Raw genomic sequence first — 7,929 nt, 5'->3', positions numbered from 1 at the left:
TTTGAATTACATACTAGTGAGCCCGAGAACGAGCCGGAGAACGAGAAGGAAAACATTGATTAGATGGCCATGGGGGACTACAAGAAGCGCATTCGAGATGATGTGGGGCTGAGTTTAGTACATCCTACGATTCCTGCCAATGCCACGTTCGAGTTGAAGGGACATATCCTTACTGCACTTAAGGATATCCCATTTTACGAGAAAGATCACGAGGATGCTTTCAAACACTTAGACGAGGTGAACGATATTGCGGATTATTTTAATACTCCCAATATCCCAAGGGAGACAGCTTTGCTAAGGATGCTACCAGTCACTTTCAAGGGAGTAGCAAAAGACTGGTTAAAGGCACTCCCACCTGGTACGATCACCACATGGGCCCAGTTGCATGAGAGATTCCTAGATCAATTTTGTCCACCCTCCAAAATCTCTAAACTCAAGAAGGAAATTGCCAACTTTGAGCAAAATCTGGGGGAGTCATTATACGAGGCCTGGGAACGTCACAAGGGGTTGTTAAGGAATTGTCCTCAACATGACCTTAATATTCAGCAGGAGATGTCAATATTCTATGATGGGGTGAATGTCATGACTAGACAACTCCTTGATTCGCAAGGACTACTAACGAAGAAGAACCCAAATCAGGCCAAGGATCTGATTGAAGAGTTTTCAAGGCACTCTCGTGATTATCACAACCCAGGGCGTGATGGAATAACAGGCAGTGGAGGTACACGAACTGAAGAGATGGCTGATGTGATGGCAATGCTTAACACTATGGATAGGAGATTGACTCAATTGGACCAATCAATTCATGCAATTCGAGTTGGTTGCGAGAGATGTAGTGGCCCACACTTGACAAAAGATTGCAATATGGATGAATATGGGAACAAGAAAGCTCAAGTATGCTACTCAAGTGGGGACAAGTATGAAGAAGATTGGAGAAAACCAAAGAAGGAGTGGCTGCCTTATGAAGAATACAACAAGCAAAAAGAAGAGAAATTTAGGAAAACTGGCTGGGGCTTCTGTTGGATAAGGTGTCTAAGTCCATAACTATTTCTGGTATGTACTTGACCCGACCCGACATGGTCCATTTGGGTTGCATGGCACCATGCAACTGGATAGACTAAATGAGAGAAATAACACTTGTGGTTTATTAATATATTATAAGTTCTAATATATTAATAGTATTATTTAATTAGTATTGATCAATAATTAATTTGGAATTAATTAAGTGATCAAAAGATAACTAATTAAATATATGGGTTGATTATGTAAATCATCCATAACTTGTATAGTGGGCTAAGAGGCTCCATGGATTATCAAGTTGGGTTAAACCCATAGGATGTTCCATGGCTGCTCCATGGGAGTTACAAACCCATGGGTCATGGAAATGAAGAACCATGACACATTAGGGTTTACATGGTGTAACCCTAGATGTGTCAACACTATATAAAGAACATGTTCTCCACCAAAATCGGCTACACAAAGAAAAGTGAGGGCTAGGCCGATTTTAGAAGTGTGTGTATTCTCTCTAAAGTCATTCCAAAAGCATTTGGTGTTGTGTGAAGCATTTGAGGCATCACACTTGGGATGCTAGGCTCACAAGGTTTCAAGGAATCAAAATCAACTACAAGGTATGTATTTCTAGCTATGCTTTTAGGATTAAAGTTCCCATGTATGCTAGATAGGATTATGAACCTTGGAAACCAAATTTTGCATGTATTTAGACAAACATAGATTTAAGGTTTATTAGGGTTGCATGTACACTTAGGAAGTGTTAGAATGCTCAAAACCCATCAGTGGTATCAGAGATTAGGCTTGTTTGTTGAATACTTGATGCAAACTTGTTTTTCAAAAGCCAAAAACTGTCCAGACAAGAAAACTCGACGAGTTCTGGCCAAAAACTCGCCGAGTTTGTGTGTTATAGGATGAAATCGACGAGTTTGTCATCCAGTGAGCAGTTTTTGGAGCTTGGCTGCTGGAAATGGACTAGAAACATTACCCTAAACTGTTTTGGTGCTATAAAACTTGTTTTAGATGGGGTAATGGTTGTTCTACTCCATTTACAATGGCTAATATCATTTTTTCATGATTATATGTGTTCATATGTTCTTGAAATGTTGATATGAATATTCATGTTCTTATGAGTTCTTGATAGATCATAGGAATTGCTTGTTTATTTGTTTAATTCGTGATCTTTATATGTTTTATTGGAGTCCATAACTTGTCCTCAAGTTATGGATAACCAAAAGTCTCTTTGTGTTAAAAGCCATTAAAAGAACACATAAGTTATAAAATGAAGAGTCTTCATTTTAATAACTCATAAGTTATGAATATGAAAGGTTTTGTAAAGTTACAAAATTTGCCCTCAAGTTTTGGAACATTTAAAGTCACTTAATAAACTTTAGTTCCTACCCTTAGAATTTTAATAGTTAAAATTCAACCCTTATACTTTATATTATAAGTTAATAATATATATGTATAAGATCAAGTCGTCTTACTGCTAGTACGCCTTATTCACGAAGCCGGTCTATAAGGGGGGGGGGGGTATAAGGTTGTTGCCTATAAAATGGCAACTTAATGGGTATCCACTCTCACCCACCGCTTCCTTGATCGGTGGAGGGTCGTTAGCCGAACAGGTAGGACAAGGACTTATAAATTCTCATTAAAAGGATGATGAATATTATAAAGGAACTAAATGCTTTTATTAAATTCCTAATCTTAGTTACTATAGGAAAATGTGAATAAGGTTCTAATCCATGAAATTACATTTTACACTTTGTTTAAGTCGGTGGAGCGTGTGTGGTTAACCGGCACACTAACTTGGACTTAACAAGGTAGGTAAAGGGTGACTTAAGGTTTATCATAGTATCGGTGGAGCGTGTGTGGTTTACCGGCACATCAATTGAGTGATAAAATTTAAGGGTACCAAGTGATTTGCATGGTTACTTCACACCTCGTTTTGTGATCCTCGATATCCCAGTCACAAAACTTGGAGGGCACACTCGAGATTGAAACATGGCTTTGAAAAGTTCATTGAATCTCAAAAGAATATAGGAATTTCTAAGAACCAATTAAAAACCTAATATTTATATTTTGTTTTTCATGGTGGAAATTGGTGAATCGTCATTCGCCTACCTTTCAAATATGTTATAGCTTGGATTACGGCATACCTCTTCTAAGTTATAATATATTGTGATTGGATCCGAGCCTTAATATTACATTTGGGTGTTTTATTAAGGACTCTCTTAATATCTAAACTAATCTTGTCCTCTTTTTTCAGATGTCTTCAAACAACGCTGCTTCTGGCTCTAATCCTAATGGCTCCTTTACCCTTATGAACTTGTGTGGGAAAGTCACTTTTGATAGATCCAACTTCAACGAATGGATCAGAAACATCAGGATGATTACCCGATATGAGGGCAAAGAATATGTCCTTGACAAGGAGCTTAAGGAGATTGATGAGATCACTGCAACTCCCTAGGAGATCACTGACTTCCGGGTACATGAAAGGGATGCTACAAAAGTGGCATGCATCATGTTGGCCACTAGATTTGATGGAAAGATACCATCAAAGTGCAAGACAAGAGAGGTATGAAATCATCTGCTCCATTATAACAACCATGATGAAGGACGGGGAATCTGTCACGAGCCACATGCAGATAATGCAAAGGTATGTGGATCGGTTGCTGAAGCTTAATGTGAACTTCCCCGAGGAGCTTGCAATAGATATCATTTTGTACTCCTTACCATCATGCTATGATCAATTCCGCATGACATATCACATGAATAAGGAAGAGGTCACACTCAGAAAACTTCAGGGACTCCTTAAGACCGCATAAAAAGGTCTTAAGGGTAACTCGGTTGTTAACACTCCTACTCTATACTCCACCCCGGTTTTGGCAATCGGGAAAGGTCGAGGGAAGAAGAGAAAGAGCTCTTCGAAGGGTACCAAGGATAGGACCCTTGATGGCTCTTCTTCAAGTAGAACCAAGAAGGTTTTCATCACTCGTTCTTCTGACCCAAAAGAGGCCGAATGCTTCTATTGCCATGCAAAATCACATTGGAAGTGGAACTGCCCAAAATACCAGCAAGATGTGAAGAAAGTTAAACCCAACCATGTAGGTATTTACACTATCTTATCTAATAGCTCACCCCATTCTAATTCTTGGGTCCTTGATACCGGTTGTGGTATTCATATCTGTTCTGATTTGCAGGGACTAAGAAGAAGTAAGAATGTGGAGCATGGAAGAATAAACTTAATCATGGGGAATAGGAAAGCTTTACCTGTCACCAAGATTGAAGTTTATACTTTATCGCTAAGTAGTAGGTTTAGTTTAGATTTGAATAAGTGTTGTTATTCGCCAGAAATGGCAAGAAACATTATTTCCTTTCATGCATTGTATAAACAAGGTTTCACCTTTTCATTTGATAATGAAGTTGGTTCGATGAATGCTTTCTTTAATAATGTTCTTTATTTTAAAGCATTACCTTGTGATGGTGTGTATGAAACTGTATCTGTGGTTGATAACTTAGGAAATAATGTATTGTGGATTGATTCTGTTAATGATAATAACTTGGATAAAGCATCATCATGGCATTGTCGTCTTGGACATATAAGCAAGAAACGCATAGGCCAACTCCAAAAGGATGGAGTCTTGGAGTTATTTGACCTAAATTCAGATGATAGTTGCAAATCATGCTTACTTGGAAAAATGACAAAGTCACCCTTCACAGGTTCTTGTGAGAGGGGTGAAGGTTTGTTGGATCTTATACTCACAGATGTGTGTGGACCCTTCAAACATGCCACAAGGGATGCTAATCATTATTATTTGACTTTTACTGATGATTACAGTAGATATGGATATGTCTACTTAATCAAGCATAAGTCAGAGACTTTTGAAAGGTTTAAAGAATTTAAATAGGAAGTCGAGAATCAATTGGGCAGGAAAATTAAGATGCTTTGATCTGATTAAGGTGGTGAGTATCTCAGTTTAGAGTTCCTCGACTATCTTAGGGAATGTGGGATTGTATCACAATTGACACCTCCCAGGACACCGTAGTTGAATGGTGTGGCTGAGAGGCGTAATTGAACCTTGTTGGATATGGTTTGTTCCATGATGAGTCGAGCTTCGCTACCAATCTCATTTGGGGGTATGCCTTAGAGACTGCCGCACATATCCTTAATGTAGTCCCTACAAAGAAAGTTGCCTAAACTCCTCATGAGATGTGGGCTGGTAAAGTACCCAAACTAGACCACATTAAGATTTGGGGTTGCGAGGCTTTCGTGAGACGTGAGACTCATGATAAGCTCGAACCTCGAAGCGAGAGGTGTATTTTCATCGACTACCCACAACAATCCTTTGGTTACCTCTTCTACAGACCTAGTGAAAATGTGGTCTTTGTAGCTAGGAGGGCTTTCTTTCAAGAGAGAGAGTTCATAAGCCAAGGAAACAGTGGGAGGCAAGTTGACCTTGAAGAAATTCAAGAGTCAAGCGGTGAAGGAACTTCAAACCCTAGCACTCAACTTGAGGAGGAAACTCTTGTTGAGCCAATTGACAAGTCTGTACCTCTAAGGCGTTCCATAAGGGTTAGGAATGCATCTGAGCATTACTATGGATTCCATATTACTGCGGAAGGTGATACACTTATCAGTGATGAGACACTGATAGGTCTGGATGAACCTAACAGTTACGCGGAAGCCATGGTAGGCCCTGAGTCAGCCAAGTGGAAAGAGGCAATGGACAACGAGATATAGTCCATGTATGACAATCAAGTTTGGAAGTTGGTTGAGAATGTACCAGGTCGTAAGACTGTAAGGTGCAAATGGATCTTCAAGAAGAAGACCGACATGGATGGTAATGTACATACTTATAAGGCACGACTGGTTGCAAAGGGTTTCTCACAAACTCCGAGAGTTGATTATGATGAGACCTTTTCTCTAACGACCAAGATTAAGTCTATTAGGGTTCTGTTAGCCATAGCCGCATTTCATGACTATGAAATATGGCAAATGGATGTCAAAACCACTCTCCTTAATAGAAAGTTGGCTGAGGATGTTTACATGAGTCAGCTAGAGGGTTTTGTCAATACAGAGTACCCTAATAGAGTGTGTAAGCTTGAGAAATCCATTTATGGGTTAAAGCAAGCACCTCGCAGATGGAATCTTTGCTTTGATGAGAAATTCATAGAATTTGGCTTTTCTAGGAGTGAAGATGAGTCTTGTGTATATGTCAAGGCTAGTGGGAGTATAGTTAGCTTTTTGGTATTGTATGTGGATGACATACTACTCATAGGAAATGACATCCCAACTCTACAGGAAGTTAAGTCATGGCTAGGGAAGTGTTTCTCTATGAAGGACCTAGGAGAAGCTGCCTATATTCTAGGGATAAGGATCTTGAGAGACCGGAGTAAAAGACTAATTGGACTTAGTCAGAGTACCTACTTGGATAAGGTGCTGAAGAGATTCGGCATGCAGGACTCCAAGAAAGGAGAGTTACCCATCCAGAATAACGCCAGATTGAGTAAGACACAAAACCCTAGTACTGAGGATGAGATAGTAGAAATGAGTCACATACCTTATGCTTCGGCTGTAGGATCGATCATGTATGCTATGACGTGTACTCGATCTGATGTAGCCTTTGCCTTGAGCATGGTTAGCAGGTATGAGGGTAACCCTGGCAAGGCACACTGGACTGCGGTAAAGAATATCCTCAAGTACCTACGGAGGACTAAGGACTGGGTCCTTACCCTCAGTGGGAGTGATGACTTGAGAGTTGTAGGGTATAGTGATGCTAGTTTTTAGACTGATAGGGATAATTTCTGCTCTCAGTCTGGCTGGGTCTTTACCTTAAACGGAGGAGCAATTTCTTGGAAGAGTTCGAAGCAAGAGACAGTGGCTGATTCAACTTGCGAATCAGAGTATATAGCAGCTAGTGAGGTAGCTAAGGAGGCAATATGGCTGAAGAACTTCATTGGAGACCTTGGAGTTGTACCAGCTATTAAGGAGCCAATGGAAATTTTCTGTGTTAGTGAAAGTGCTGTTGCCTTGGCCAAGGAACCAAGGGATCACGGGAGATCCAGACACATCGACAGAAAATACCATTTCATCATACATCGAATAGAAGAAGGACTCCTCGTGGAAAAGAGGGTATCATCGGATGAGAATCCAGCAGATCCCCTCACGAAGGGACTGACTCGGGTTAAGCATCTCCAGCATGCTCGGAGCATAGGGCTGAAGGATGATATTAGATTTAGTAGTTAGATAACCTTGAAATTTGTAAAGTGTAATTGACATTAGATGATGAATAAAAGGTGTTTTATTTATGAGTAAAGTGTTGCTATCTCTTGTCGATCGTCTACTATATTTCTTTTGCATGTTTTGACTTCCAGAATAATTACGTTTGGTATATCATATTATTCGAACCTCCACAGTCGGTCATATGTCGGAAGTAGGTATGAATCAAGACTGTCATGATTGGTTGCAGAGGTCTAAGGTGTTGGACATGGCTACAACAATCATGAGTGCTCATAAGTTCTGAGCATTGGACTCAACCCACGCTCACTGGAATCACTTCATGGAATTTATCTCGAGTGATCGTGAGACGGTAATATCATATAAGTCTTCAAACCTAGAGATATGATTTGTTACTTATGAGTTGGTTATGCATTGATTGTACGTAAACGCATTGGTAACTCGATGTTATAAAACATGCTCTTATGTATAATTCAATGAGTAGTAGAACAAACATATGAGTCAAAGTTTATCTGTTCCTTCTTGGATTAGAAGCTGATATCTGGGCCCCTCGATGATTTTTTTGACCTATGTACCTGGCCCAGTCAGAACTAAGTTGATGTGTTCAATTAAGTTCTTTGTCAAACAAATCGGAAATCGGGAAACAAACTGCTGGACAATAAGTAAGACATTGTTCCATG

At 39.8% G+C, this 7,929-nt stretch overlaps 1 non-coding gene across 1 annotated transcript; it reads right to left on the bottom strand.

The window, feature by feature from the left end:
* Positions 1-429: 429 nt before the first annotated feature.
* On the bottom strand, positions 430-536 carry LOC145077514 (small nucleolar RNA R71). The gene has a single exon (XR_013693257.1). It is a non-coding gene; the product is annotated as a small nucleolar RNA R71 (small nucleolar RNA).
* Positions 537-7,929: the final 7,393 nt, after the last annotated feature.

This window comes from Lactuca serriola, chromosome 9 (genome assembly GCF_051521515.1).
Source record: "Lactuca serriola cultivar US96UC23 chromosome 9, Lser_US96UC23_V15, whole genome shotgun sequence".
NCBI classification, from domain to species: domain Eukaryota; kingdom Viridiplantae; phylum Streptophyta; class Magnoliopsida; order Asterales; family Asteraceae; genus Lactuca; species Lactuca serriola.
The sequence above is the reverse complement of the archived record's forward strand: the minus strand, read 5'-3'. Positions and strand labels throughout refer to the sequence as shown.